Raw genomic sequence first — 15,727 nt, forward strand, 5'->3', positions numbered from 1 at the left:
AAGCGTTGAATGCCGGGATGGCCATGATGATATTGCTCCAAGCATCGCTTGCGCAGGATTTCAGGGATGACCAATCTCTCCCCGAACAAAAGGCAACCTCCCACCGTTGATAATGCGTCCTTCCTGTAACTGTATCGCCTTATTTCTGCACCAAACGATACTTTTGTAGGCCATCCATCTCGAACGTACGAGTACACTTGCTGTAGTACTGGATCTCTTTTGGTGCTACGCTCAACATCACTGAAAGCAAGTGGAAATGAGCTGACGGGATTTACGGCTACAGACTTTAAATCGTTTTGTAAGTCGATGCTTGCTATAATGTTTTCTGCTTCTGGCTTTGCGTGATCCTCCGGTCGTTTTTGCCGGAAAACAGGTAGACTGTTTTCTTTGATCCGCAGCGCAATGCGTGCTTTAGTGCACTTTCCTGGCCCGCGAAATACCTCCGGAAACTTGGGCTCTACATTCCCATCGATTTGCGGAATCGTGGCTAGCTGCCCACAAAATGCATCTAAAGGCATCGAACCCAATTCGAATGCGTCTATCAAATCGGCTCCGAAAAGTTCAAGTTCAGCTTCTGAAACGCGAATTGTAGCCTTTTTTGTATTTTCGCCGATTCTAACCGTTGCTTCGAATGCGCCTGTTAGTTTTAGGTTCGACCCGGATGCTGTTTTCGCCTTTACGCTGGCGTTTGTTAGAGGCGGGCTGCCGACGCGTTCCCAGAGGCTATGGCCAATTAATGTTATGTCTGAACCCGTGTCCAGCTGTAGCTTTAGATTGGTTCCGTTTATAATAACATTTATGTACTTACGGCATGAGGCCACGGTATATATGCTGACCGTTACGGCTCTCGTCACTGGCCGGTTTTCTCGATATCTTGTTCGCCGGGTGCCGCTGCTTTTGCGGGAACAGAAACCTTCCCGATGCCCGATCTTTACGCATGATCTGCATTTGTGTGTCTCGTACGGGCAGTCTCTGGTCCAATGTAGTTCGCCGCATAACCAACATGGCCTGCTTGGTTGAGCACTTCGCAGTGGAGAACGGTGATGCTGAAAGCTTTTCGATTCTGTAGTATCATTTGCTTCATGCAACATTTGTACTTGCCGTTCGTGTCCCTGAATAAAGGCACTGTCTCCTTTTAGGTTGGTCGGCACTCTGCGGTAAGCTGGTCCAAGGTTACTTCAGGGTGATCCTCTATGCGCGCGAGTAACCTTGTCCGGATCTCGGCGTCTCTCTCGTCCTTTAGTCCACACACGAGGATGAGGCATTTGAACTGCTCTTCATTCATTGCCGGTAACTCGAAATCAACACACGCTCTGTTGACCCGGCAAGCGTAAGCCACTAGGTCCTCTGTTCGCCTTTTTTCCGTCTGGAGGCACCTATATCGCTTGCTGAGGGTCGATTCCGCCTTCCCGAACAGGGCTTTCAGTTTTGCCGTCGTCTACTCGAAGGGGAGTTCCCGTGGGGCAAGTGGCAGAATAAAACTCATGTAACCAGTATGCTCGGTGGTGCCCAGCTTGCGCACCAGTAACCGCACTTTTGCCGAATCGTCCAACCTGGACGCATCAAGACTGGAGAGATCGTCGTAGCGGGAAAACCTCGCTTCGAACGTGATGCCTTTTTCGACGTCGAACCGGAACTCGCTGATGTTTCCCGCCAGAGAATCTACGATTAACTCTGGGTTACTCACGGGTTGCTGCTGGGGCGGTATGTGTTGCTTTAGAGCTTGCATCATAAATTGCTGCTGCTGCTGCATTTGCTGAGACAAGGTTTGCAGCATCTGGTAGAGGAATGCGTTTTCAGCTGCTCCCGGGAGACGATGCGCGTCCTCTCGCTAGGACGGTCGGGAAGCGAAGCGGCCATCCTGTTGATCACCTCGTCCGCTATCGGATACCGATAGCGGCGAGTGGAAGGATGGCTGCGTGCGTTGCAGCTTCCAGTGGATGGTGAAGCTGCGTCTCCACAACACATGTCTTCCTGTGTTGCAACTTCTTTACTTTCTGTAACTCCATTTCCGATTCGGGGACTCATGCCGGTTTCTTTATCAATTGAAAATTACGTGCCGTGTGGCCACTTAAGCTGCTAATTGATGGATGCAATATTTCAATGCAATGAAAAAAAATTGACGTTACTACCAAAAATGACCGTCATTGCAATAAAATGTGCTCACGAGTCCGACCGACGATCACTAACCGTCCGCGGTCATTCCTCCTTAAAAGCGGATCGCCGGGTTGCAATTACAACTGGTTGTCCCGCTTTGCCTTCTCGGCCACTTGTCATTAGACCCAAACGACAGTTGTCGACGCCAATCAGTATTCGGGGCCTTGCTTTAGAATACGATGGTGCTATCAATTTTTTAAGGTGGTCAATGCTTGCCGTTAATTTCGTTAAATCCATCGTCTGTGCAGGTAACGCAAGCGCCTTGACGGTTCGGACGATGGACAACTCGTGAATCTTCGCTTCCGGATGCGATACTCTCAGCGCAAGCCTTACGGAATCGGGTTTCGTTCTACGATGATGTCCGGTCCACTACAGGCCGATTCGACTTCGATTCGAAAAATACTGATTTGAGATTAAATTTATATAACTTTCTACGATTTCGTGTTGCGTAGGCGTGAATAAATTTCACATAATCTATCGAATAAAATCACGGTGGTAGAATGATATTCATTAGTCGAGGTTTGTTTCGGGATACATAAGAATGATTTTTGATAAAGATTGGGTACATTTTAAAATATGATTTTGTAGTAAAGCAAACGGCCGTTTTGCATTTGTGAAACTACCGACTCACATGAAATGTTTCACTGTCAATGGGGAGTCGACATAATTTTGCTTGAAAAATCATTTCGTATGTTTGGATCGTTTACCAAATGTCAAAGTGTAGAAAACGGTAGCAATACATTTCTAGTTCCGGTCTGATACAATGACTCTGAAGTAGGTTTTGCACGTAGGCAGGCGAGGCGTTAGTTAACTTGTACATTTGATTGTTTTTAAAGTTCGGCCGTAGTTTTGTGAAGTGAAAAGAGATTTTGTGATAGTGTATTACGCCAGGGTGCTTATGTAAAAAAGTGTAGAAAGGTGATTTTGTTGTTCCGATCTGATTTGACTCAAAAGTAGGCTTTGTATAGCATACATGTGTGCGTTTGCCAACTTGTACATCTCAATTTGGGCGTAGTTTTAGAAAGTGGCGCCAGTGACGGTAAATTACGCCAGGGTGCTGGCCCAAAATACAAATACGCAGCGTTCTACAGTTTTGAAACTTTCCTAAGGTGTAGCAAAAGCAAAGTGTGTATAGAATTGAGTTTTTGCTTTATTATTATGTTTCAATGATCGTAGTCAATTGTTATTGGCCGTTAATAAATCTTGAGTCCTGTTTTCCATCCGTATCAATTAAGCAATTGAGAATGTCGAAGCTTTTGTCTAACTATATTTTAACTTCAATTGAACGACTTAAGTGGTCGTTATATAAGAAGCTGCACAAGTTTAGTCTAGCTTTACATAATTTTCATCTTTTTTTCTTTACAGGTGCAGAAAATGTACTGAATACACAATGTTCTAGAATATTCATATTGTTTGGCGGCAGAACAAAAAATGAATACATAATTTAATGGTGAGTAAGCAGATTAATTATTAGTTTGATCACCGAAATTATTGGCATTGAAACTTGAATATTATTCGTTTTAGGAGAAATGGCAAAAGATTGATGTGAAGATTTTAGGCGACAAGTAACAAGTCGCACGGAATAGCTTTGGTGTTCCGTAGGCGCGATAAAATTCTTACCGTATTATTCCGTGTATAACGACCCCCTTTTAGTTCACAAATTATCAAAGTCCGATTAAGTGGGTGGTTATACACAGGTAGTAACTTTTCTATTCGATCATAGAGTGGAGGTTAAAACACGTACAACATTGTTACAACTGATGAAATGTAGAAAACAATTTTTTAAATTTTTTTCATAAACATAAAAAATTTGTTTTTGGGGGTCGTATACACTGAAAAATACGGTACTTTGCTATGTCGACAATGAAGGAAAAATAGTAAACAGCGGTTGGCTGGTATGTTGCAATGTTCCGTTTCGTCAGAAATATGTGCAATGTGATGTTAATAATTTGATTTGAATTTTCAATGACGGCAAATTTCCTTCCAAATAATGTGGTAAGTTGATAATTACTATGAAACCTGTGAAAAGGTACGATTGAAATTTTAATTACTCTGCTTTTTGGCTTCTTTCAGTTTAACCGAATATCATGGCGTACTATTGGTACTTACCAAATGCTGTGTTATAACTAGGCATCGTGATGAGGTTGGGTTTGTGATGTGACGTGTTGTTGATGTTGGATAGTGAATGTGTACTAACGATACGGGATAATTGCTACGTTATGTGCAACGGGAAGAACATCACTACTGCAGTCCAAGGTAAATGTTTAAAATTTTTCCTAGGTTGTTTTGGTTTGAACTTAATAGTTTCATAGATTTTAGATTGAAAATAAAACCTAGTGTCAAAATTATATTTCACATTGCGACCATTTCAACGAAATTTATCGTCATTTCAATCTTTACGATTCTCTTATTAAAATACAATACATTAAGTTTTACGATAAAGTGCGAATTTATTGGAAGCTAATTTACAGAAAATTAATAGCAGCTGGAAACGGAGCTATCAGTTTTTAAAGAAAGGGTTGTATACTGTATTTTTTCCTACAGTACATTATACCACCCTGTTGCAAACGCAACAGACTTTCTTTCCGCCGGCAGGAGAGATTCACACACGTCTTTCTTGAACTCTAATTTTTTTTATTTAAAGAGAGTTAAACAATTTAACGTCCTTTTTTCCCTGCTGCCCGAAATGAAAAGACCCGTTTGTCGCCTTCGATGCATCTTTTATCGGTTCCCGCATGCGTCACGCGACAACCTCGGCCCATGACCCTTTAGCCGAGTTTCGGGGATCGGCCGTTGCATCATTCCCGATCAGCTGTGATCGCCGCTGTCCGCATACACTAACACGCCTACGCACCGCTGTATCGACTCTATGATGGCGATCCTGCAGCGCCCTCTTTATGTCATCCTTGGGACTGTTTTGATCGGACCAATACGTTGCAATACGCAACACTGGCCCCCAAGTGCTTGAATTAGCTCAAGCACTTTCCGCCGGTTAGATGTCCGCAACGAGTGAGTGTTCACATGTCCTCGCGTAGCACGAACTTTGTCAGCTTTCCAGAGCGACTCCGACACGACGGTCACTAAGCTCGTGGCATCTTTCACTAGCTCGCTCATGTACGTTCCAAACGTTGCGAGATCCAATATTTCTACGTTCCGCGTGTAACGCGCCCACTGCAACGCCTGGTCCTTCGGCAGCTTTCCAACCGGTTCTTTGATAAGTGTCGGGTTGTTCAGATGAGATCTCTCATTTGCCGCAACAATATGATCAGGAAGCCTTTCGTTCGTGGTGCTGCTGCGCTCCTGATTTTTGACGTCTCCCGCCAGTGACATCGTATCGCTGCACGTGGCGTAAATCCAAGAACGTTCTGAAACCGATTCCCCCACACCCGCACATGAAAGGTGCCATCAATTATCACAAGCATCACACTGAACGAATAGCGTTTCGTCCGTTTCCTTCGTGCACCCGGAACAATTGTCACTAGAAATTGCTCACTCCACCACACTCCGGTTTATCACGTCCGTTCCCTAAGTCGTTCCGCACCGAAAGCTCTTTCTCTCAATTGGTCACTTCTGATCTCGGCTGACACTTAGCCCTTCCGTCGGGCGAAATTTCTGACATTGGTGACACCCCGATTTCGCCCAGTAACAATCTGGATTGACTTATAAAAGATGGTCCCCTTGGCGCAGTGCCTTGGTGGTAGCAAAGGAACTTGAGAGTTTTCCATCCACCTCCACCTGACAAGTGATATTGGTCATGGTCATTATTACAAGTCTGATTAATTTAGCCGGGATTCCAAATGAGCTCATGGCTTGATACAGTTTTACCCTGGCTATGCTATCATATGCGGCTTTAAAGTCAATGAAGAGATGGAAAGTGTTTTGTTGGTACTCTGCCATCTTCTCCAAGACTTGAGGCATGGTGAAGATCTGATCAGTGGTTGATCTCCCTCTTCGGAATCCCCTCTGATAGTTTCCTACTATCTCTTCAGCGTATGGGTCAAGTCGTTCTTGAAGAACGAGGGAGAATATTTTGTCAACACCGTTATACCCCTGTAGTTACTGAAGTCTAACTTATCTCCCTTTTTGTATATAGGGTAGATGATGCCAAGATTCCAATCACAAGGCATCGATTTGCTATCCCATATCTCAGATATCAGTCGATGAATTTCGTTTTCTAGATTTGCGCCTCCGTTTTTGATCAGTTCGGCTGTTATTCCGTCCATGCCAGGCGACTTTTTGTTCTTGAGGCGACGGATAGCCTTTCGTGTTTCTTCAATGCTAGGTAGCTGAAGCATGATTTCATCTGCTGGTGGAGCCTCCAGCTGCTCGTTAAACTGATCATTTAGTAATTCATCGAAGTACTGAGCCCACCGCGAGAGGACCTCTGGCTGGTTTCTGATCAGATCTCCATCCTTGCTGCGACAGCAGGTCACCTTCGGAGTAAAGGTGATTCGGTGGCTTGCTATCGCCTGGTAAAGCTGTCTTGTGGGTCCGTAACGCACTCTGGTTTCCTCGAGTTTTCGCATTTTAGCGTCCTCCCACAGTTGCTTTTTCCGCTTGTAAACTTGTTTCTCTTCTCGTCTGAACCAGTGATATTCTTCTGCGCATGCCCGTGTTCTTCACTCCTCGTCTACACTCCTCTTCGTACCAGCCAGATCTGGTGTTGCCAAGACGTTCTCCTAAAATGTTTTTGGCACAGTTCGTGATCGTTGTTTTTAGAGCATCCCATCTACCGCTCGTATCTGTTTCTCTTTGTTGCAGTAGTAGAAACTCATCTATGGCTCCCTGGTAAGAGAGTTGGACTCGACTGTCCTTAAGAGAGTCCGTGTTGTATCGTGTCTGCGTGTTGTTTCTACCCACATTGGCTCGTGGGCAGGCGATTCTGCATCTTATCTTTAAGCCAACCAGGTAATGATCAGAATCGATGTTGGCCCCTCTATAAGTTCTGACGTTTAACAGACTCGATTGATGGCGGCGGTTTATCAACATGTGGTCGATCTAGTTGGAAGTGGCTCCATCCGGGGACACCCACGTGGTGTTGTGGATGTCCCGTCGCGCAAACTTGATACTTCCGACGACCAGATTGCTCGCTGCTTCGAACTGGACCAATCTACTACCGTTTTCATTACTGTGCTCGTGTAGACTGTGGGTTCCGATGTACTGGCGGTATATCGACTCCCTACCGACTTTTGCATTTAAGTCCCCCAGGATGATTTTGAGGTCATACCTAGGGCAGCTTTCATAGAGTTTCGCAAGGCGGCCGTAAAACAGGTCCTTCTCCTCTTCATCTTTGTCTTCGGTAGGGCCATGAACGTTAATGAGGCTTATGCTACATGTCGTACTCGATCGTACACCACCTCATTCTTTTTTAACCTCTTCTCCAGTTGATATAGACGTTTCGTGCCATCTGGAAGCTTGGAGGCAACTCTCGTCTAGCTTCTTTCCACAGCAATCCCGTCTCGAATCTGCTGCCAAGTCTTTTTGTGGTGTCCTCTAGAACCTTTTTTGCTTTTAAATCTTCTTACGATTCTAAAGGACTCGTTGACTTTATTATAAGGTCGTCGTGAATGATGAACTCGCGTATCAGGCTGGTTAATTCTTCGTTTGCACACGTTGTACCACGACGATGGCATCCGACGTATTGGCTACCTGATGCGGGTTGGTATCTTCCCGTTATACCCCATCCTAGTCGGCATTTCAATGCAACTGGCTGCCCCCACGCTCCTTCCCGTACCTTCAGTGGCACTGTAAGGCTCAAGTTATCAAACCCGATTAAGAGCTTCGGTTTCACGTCTTTCTAATCTTTGATCGGTAGGCCTTCTAGGTAAGGCTAGTTTACAATCATTTCCGGATAATTTAGAGTTTGCTGTAGCAAATCCAAATGATTTACTGTCCTGACACCACTTAGTTGATGTGTCTTGGTGCTTGGTGCTCAGTGGCACTGTAAGTGTTACTTCACGTCTAACCAAACAGGTCCCGCGAAGGAAGACCTCCTAGCTTGGTTAGGGTGAGCAACTTAGAGAAAGTGAAATCAATTACTGCCGGCTAATGGCTGAAGTCCCTGGATCCCTATTACCTATCAAGCTAGTTGCCTCTGCGTATAGAGGAGGCCTATGCTTCGAAAGGGGGGACTGGGCGCTTCAAGCTTTTCGGATATGGCAGTGAGTGTAGCGGTCAAAAATAAACTACGAAGTGAATCGTCTGAGTTTCAACTTAACACTGATTTATTCTAAAATTTCTTACCATTTATATACCCAAAAATCGCATTTGTTTACGATTTTAAAAGTAGAGCAACGAGCCGGCCGGCCGTTGACGGAGGGCTGCTGACGAAGCAACGCGCGTCGGCCGGACACTTGGCGCACCGTAGGGTGTATTGATTATTGATAAGTAGGGCAGTAAGCCGGCCTGCCAACGATCGAGGGCTGCCGACGCAGCAACGCGCGCTGGCCGAACACTTGGTGCGCCGTGGGTTGTATTGACGCAGCAATACGCGCCAACGGGTCGCCCGGAACGGCATTTAACTCGCTGATGCAGCACGGTGCAGCACGGCGGCAGCCATCGAAATTAACTTCTATTTGCGAAATCGAATTTAACTTGTTTGGGCATTTGGTTTCCGGTACGTCGCGTCCCTCTCGGAAAGGTTCTTTATTTGGATCAACGATCGTACCGGTTACCGAAATGTTACAGTTGTCCAAAGGTGGGCTTATTTCTTAACTAAGCCTTAACTAACTTAAACACCTCGTTGGTGCAGCAACAGTAAGGCTCAAGTTATCAAACCCGATTAAGAGCTTCGGTTTCACGTCTTTCTAATCTTTGATCGGTAGGCCTTCTAGGTAAGGCTAGTTTACAATCATTTCCGGATAATTTAGAGTTTGCTGTAGCAAATCCAAATGATTTACTGTCCTGACACCACTTAGTTGATGTGTCTTGGTGCTACTCATGCCACTGATTTTCAGCTTGTCAATCTTCTGGGAATTTTTCTCGACCCGTGATATATCGCCCGTCCACACCATGCTCAATTCCTCACTCACCCCGTTGACGTTTAACTTATCGGCAACTTCTTGGTGCAACAGGGTCAGTTCAGATCCTTCGTCGACTAGCGCATATACGCTCACTTTGCGCTAGTTAAGAAAATAAACGTGTGACGAGTTTGGATGTTTGCAACGTCACAGGTATCACACGGCATCATCACTGCGCACCACTTGACATGCCGCCTTTCTGGTGGGATGCACAATACCCTGATGTACTGCCACCAGGTGGTTTTGGAGGATGGAGTAGCGTGTTGTGCCTCAATCGACAATTCTCCACTTCACATTCTCTATTCGGTCGACATGGCCTGTCCCCATCCAGGCAAATTCGGCACAACTTAAGGCTTTCCACCTTCCTCAACCGTTCTTCCACGGACATTCCCTTAAAAGTTGCGCACGTCGATGCTCCATGGCCTCCTCCATTACAATTACCTCATGGTTTCCGCCATCGCTGCACTGCGGTATTTTCTCTTTGCACGTGGACGCGACCTTTGTTCACCTTGGTATCTTTAACTTTTCGACTCTCGTCCGTCACCTCAGATGCCATAATCATAATGTTGTGCAAGAATTGATTAAATGTACCAATATTGCCTTCTTCCGTATTGGCCATTTTGTTGTACTCTGCCCACTTCATCTTGTATCCTGAGGGCAATTTTCGAACCATTTCGAGTAATAGCATTGGGTTGTTTAGATGTTTTTGCATGTTGGTCGAGACAAGATCTTGCACTAAATTATCGACCGTACATGCATATGGAATCAAGCTACTTATATCATCTGCCTTAGGTGACGGACTGGCCATAATTTTTTCAACCAACGATCGTAAAAGAATTTCCGATCTTCCATATCGCATTTTGAGCAGCTCTATAATATCCGGCACGTTCTTCGGCAGCAACAATCTCCCACTCACCATTTACAGTGCCTGCCTTTTTAAACACCTTTGAAGCCGCAGAAAATTTTCATCTTCTGAAAAGTCCCACGCTTCCGTTGTTCGCCCAAAATTTGCATGCCATAAGGCCCACTCATTTGGGTCGCCATTGAAGATCGGGAGATCTTTGCCCATCATTTGCCTGGCAGTCAATTGTTGGTGATTCGGACCTTTGCCACCATTTTGTGATTCGTGTTACATCCGTTGTAGCAGTTTCACATTGTCCTGAGTACATACTTTAGAGTAATCCTTTGCCGGTATAGGTGTATGCTTGTCACTTGGATGTCCACCAACATTTTTCTCCTTCCTGGGAAGCGTTTCGCTCATCCATGCTTCCACTTTCGACATTATATTATGTGATAGATAACTCACATTGCCGCTTCCTTGGCTTCCAAATTTTTGCAGATGATGCTCCAAAAAATCATCGTATTCTCTTTAATATTGTAAACATGTCATATAGTTTCCTTTCCGATTTGAGTTTTTTCCTTCATTAACCTAATCCTAAGCGGCTGAGTAATTTTATCGTTGAGACGATTCTCTTTAAAACTTCTTTCCAATATCCTTCTTCTTTGATTCGCTCTTCTACAATCTTTGAATCTATTCTTTCCAGATTCGATGATCTTCTATAAAAAAAACACACATTAGACTTGTTAGACTTCTATGGTAAACACCTGCCTTATCTTTGTACAATAATTTTGATTTAGATATTTCCCCAATATTTTTAGGTTTATGTTTAAGGACGTGCTCAATAAAGTTATCACCAAAATTGGTTGGCCAAAAAGCGATATCAGTCACTGTGTCGGTAGTTTGGTAATTAATTGCTTGGGAAGTATTAGCACTAGCGGCTTGTTCAACAAATTTAACTGAATTGGTTGAGGAACTACTGTTTACATTTGTTTCATTTTTCACAATTTCATTTGCATCTTCACTGGCATCTTTGCAGGCAAATTTATTGTTTGAACATTTTTTAGTTGTATCTGGACATATCACTGATTAACTCGAACATTTTGACGACCTATTTTGACGACGGGGAATAGAAACCTATTGCCTAAAACTTGTGTAGTGCATTTCTCTGGCTCTCAACCAGTTCTTCATCTTTTTTACTTTTTTTGCGCTGTTCAGCTTCACTTTGGTACCTTTTCATGATGTGTCTTTGTTTCAATTAATGTAACAATTTATAGGAATTTGAACTTTCTGTTTGGTAAAACACTGCACAGTGACCATAGTTATGGGAGAAATTTGGGAAACCAAAAAAGCAATATTTATAAGAATAATGATATGCATTCAAACCACACATTCATATTTGCCTCAATTAAGCTCATACACAACACAACTTTAAATGATTAGTTTTAAAATGTATCTCTTTTACACAACGATCTTCAACAGTTCTATGTTTGAAAATCACTTATAAAACTATGACTTTACTTATAATTACGTATACTTGCCACTGAGCTCAGCACGTCCCTAGATTCCGTCCAGAATATCCTGCGATGAACTGGGATACGATGACTTTCGATGAGAGCTTTTGCTAGCCGGAGCCTGATGACTGCTGCTTGTAGTTCCTGCCGAGGAACGGAGACGTACTTCAGAGGAGTTACTCGGGTTCGTCCTTCGATCAGAGCTACTTCTATCCCTCCACATGCCTGGAATCGAAAGTAGGCTACCGCTCTAAACCCGTCTTTGCCGGCATCCTCGAACAAATGAAGTTGGGTCGAGCACCGTCCGAACGTCATCGCTGCCTACACCAGAACGCCAAATGTCTTGGAGAAGAACCTTGAGGAAGAAGAGCAGAGCTGCGATTAAGTCGGGGGGATCGTAGATTGAAATTAAAATGCTTACGACTTGTCTCTTGGTTGGCACAGTCTTCCCTTGCAAGATCTCTCGCTCTTTTCCGGGAACCTTGAATTGGAACGTATGTGTATGCGTGTTCCACCACATGCCCAGCACTTTCTGTGGTCTCGCAGTTGCATCAAGGTTCATGTCCTTCAACTGGCTCTCCATTCTACCAACCACCTTAGAACATCGGCAAAGTTGGACGCCCAGTTATGCAGATTAAATCCACCCTTCGAGTGAATGTGCACTTCATCTAGTGCTAGCTGGGTGGCCTCGGCGACAGTTTCGACGCTTACCAACATGTCATCGACGTAGTGTTCTTGCTGCACGCATTCAGTCGCTCGTGGAATGCATTTGGCGAACCTGTCGGCGTTAAGTTTCTTAACGTACTTTGCGGAGCTTGGGGAGCAGGTTGCACCGAACGTCATCCTTGTCATGACGTATTCCTCAGGAATGGTTTGCGATGCATCCCACTTCCACAGGAACCGCTGGCTGGCTTGGTCGTCCTGGCGGATGAGTACCTGATGGTACATTTCCGTTATATCTGCTGCCATGGCCACTCGAAATTCCCTAAATTTCCGAAGCACGAGTTACAGAATGCTACCTGTACCGCACATACAGAGCATACTGGCTACTTTAAGCATACTGCATATTTTGCACCTTTCGGTAACCGGCATGCAAGCTTCACATTGCAGTAGCGAAATGCTATTGCATTCCTCGCAAGGACATGTCGGCTTCACCTGCCTAGCTTTGGAGTCTCTCACGGTATGGACGTTGATCCGTGCTTTTTTCCTCGTGGGGCGAGCCATAAGTGGAGGTAGGTTTCCTAACTTTCAGTGACGTGTTTTTGATCTGTTTCATCCATTTACCGAACTCTTCTAGTTCTTTACAGTCTTTAGCGTCAAATAATGAATGCCCCATAGTAACTCTACCATTCCGGGAAGGCGTTCGACCAGCTCCTGCAGGATCGGACCATCGAATTGAATTTCGACGCCACTCGTTCGCACTGTGGAACAAATCTCCTCGACGGTCAGTACGAAGTCGATGAGCGTTTCAACCTTATCCGCCTTCGGTTGTTGGCGACACTGCACAGCCTTTAGCGCTTTCCCTTGAAGGGCCTGCTGCAAACATAGAACATTTTCTTCGCTGGAGTACCCGCACATCCACGTGGTTTCGTTGTAACTGGCCAGAAACATCGGCCACTCCTCCGGGTTGCCACCAAAAGCAGGAAGTTTGCTGGAAACCGCTTGCCGCGCCGACAGTTGGGCTCGGCTTGGTTCGGCATCTGCTGATTGGTACATCATCGTTGAACTTGGTGGTTGGGGTTCCATGTCAGGGTTTCACTTTCACTGGACTCCATTTCTTCGTCATCATGAGCACTAGCCATTTTTGCGAAGTTGCCTGCAAGATGGGTTGGAGCTCTTCGTTGTTGGCATCAATCGCCATTTTGAAGATTTTGAAATCTCGTGTCGTCCATTTTAGATTGTCGGAGCGATGATGATGCTGCGGTTAGATTCTCCTGTGTTGTGGAACGCAGCGTGAAGGGAGTTCCGGGAGCCAGATCCGCCAGACATCGACGCACCGTGCACATTGCCAGTCCCGGCTGAAAACGGAATCGTCCTCGTTCACGCACCGCAAGTGATACCATACGCCTCATTGGTCGCAAGTTAGCACATCGTTTCTCGTCGTACCGGAGCACACCGCACTTTTCTTTTTCCATTCTATATTGTCTTGTCTTCGCGGACTGTACTATGCTGCCCACTGATTTGCATTATGCTGCCCACTGATCGTGCCGTCGGGGAGAAAGCGCAAGTTTATTGTCTTTCTCTACTTTCCTTCGCACACCGCCGTCGCTGCCCACTAGTCAGGTGCCGGCAGTTCAGCCACGCACGATTCTTAAATCCTTTATATTTTATACCCGCGAGAGAACTTGTGTTTCGAAAGTTAATTTTTTTTAAATGTTGCAAACGCAACATACTTTTTTTCCGCCGGCAGGAGAGATTTACACACGTCTTTCTTGAACACTTATTTTTTTATTTAAAGAGCCTGCCTGAAATGAAAGAGCAGTTTGTCGTCTGCGATGCATCTTTTATCGGTTTCCGCATGCGTCACGCGACAACCTCGGCCCTTGTCCCTTTAGCCGAGTTTCAGGGATCGGTTGGCCCATTCTCGATCAGCTGTGATTGCCGCTGTCCGCCCTCACTAACACGCCTACGCGCCGCTGTACCGACTCTATGGCGACTATCCTGCAGCGCCCTCTTTTTGTCATCCTTGGGACTGTTTTGATCAGACCGTTGCAATACGCAACACATCCCGAACATCATTGAATACACCCAAGCTTTCATAACATTTATGTACAACATGTAGATTGCTTGAATTTTGGTAACACAGTTTTTAAATTGATTTTTTTTGTTATCTCTTGACTATTTTTCAGTTTCTACGTTCGAGCCCACGATGACCACTGGCGTGTTCTTTTTAAAAAGTTTGATAAAAGATCTAAGGATATTTTATTCACCGGTAAGTAGAGGAAGGAGGTAGGTATGTGCTAATGATCATTGCATAATTACAAACACTTCAAATTGATACATAATACAATCATTTTTAAAAAATACAATATGAACTATTTATTTTATAAATAGTGAAGGTTTTACAAACCAAATCTTTTATACTCTAGCATCACATATACAGTGCACAATTAAGGACGAAGGGTCTGACGTAATTTGCAAACAGACGAAGAACAATGATGTGGATGACGTAATTTGCAAATAGACGAAGAGCAACCTTTCGTTGCGCAGTGCCTTTGTCTCAAACATTGGAAATCGGATACACTGGAATGACAACTGACACCCTGGAGCTTCATTCCTGATGCACTGTTGCAGCAGATCTCAGGCGGCAATAATGCGAGTGCAGGCGGTGAACATGTGTTCCAGGGTGTCACACTTAATACAGAACATGCAGGAAGCCGATGGCGTGCGTCCCATCCGCAATAGCAAATCTCCGTGCGGGATCTTGCCATTTAGAACAAAGTATAGTGCGGACCGCTGCTCCGATGATAGTTTTGTGTAGGGGGTGTTTTTCCACACCCTTTTCCAGTTGAGATTCGGTAATTGTTCCTGTATATTCACGGTGGGTAACCGTTCCACTAGCGTCTTGCGAAACGCCTTAGTGAACGGGTGTTGCTCGAGCGTGACGGGAACGTAGGTGAGTTGTTGAACAACGCTCTCGAAGGCACGGATACGCCGTTTGGATCGCCGTGATGTCAGGCGGGTTATCGGCACACTGTATGTGATGAGCACCAAACGGCAGGCACTCCTGCTCTACCACGTACCGGTTGGTCATCAAGGCTATAGCTGCTACGGCTGGGATGTGTAGGTTGAGTCCCCCACGGCTCCGTTTCAGTTTGCATCCGAGCACATCATTTTGGTGTGCTGTCAATGCTGTCTCATGGCACGCACCACATACTATTATCAAAAGGAAAGTAAACAAATTTCGCAGGGAGCAATGCTGTTCGTACGTAAATTCTAATAAAGATTGAAAAAGAATTATCAAACAAGGCGGCTTGATACGGAGGAACTAGTGCAAACGCGCCGGTCGTAAAGCGTAGCGACACCATGAATTGAGCGGACGTCAAAGTCTAATATTAAACAGTTTAACACAGCAGTTGTAGTTCTAAAAAGTTTTTGACTCATAAATAAATGAAAATGCAACATAAAAATTATTGTAATATTTTATTTTATTGTTTTGGGAAGCTAAGTTTTTGCTTGGCCTTCGAAAACAATCGGTT

General features: G+C 44.9%; 1 long non-coding RNA gene across 1 annotated transcript; it reads left to right on the forward strand.

Moving 5' to 3' along the window:
* Positions 1 to 3,695: 3,695 nt before the first annotated feature.
* Positions 3,696 to 15,454, forward strand: LOC131265930 (uncharacterized). The gene is made up of 3 exons (XR_009178340.1): positions 3,696 to 4,152; positions 4,231 to 4,413; positions 14,378 to 15,454. It is a non-coding gene; the product is annotated as an uncharacterized LOC131265930 (long non-coding RNA).
* The last annotated feature ends 273 nt before the right edge of the window (positions 15,455 to 15,727 follow it).

This window comes from Anopheles coustani, chromosome 2, assembly GCF_943734705.1.
Source record: "Anopheles coustani chromosome 2, idAnoCousDA_361_x.2, whole genome shotgun sequence".
In the NCBI taxonomy this organism is placed as follows: domain Eukaryota; kingdom Metazoa; phylum Arthropoda; class Insecta; order Diptera; family Culicidae; genus Anopheles; species Anopheles coustani.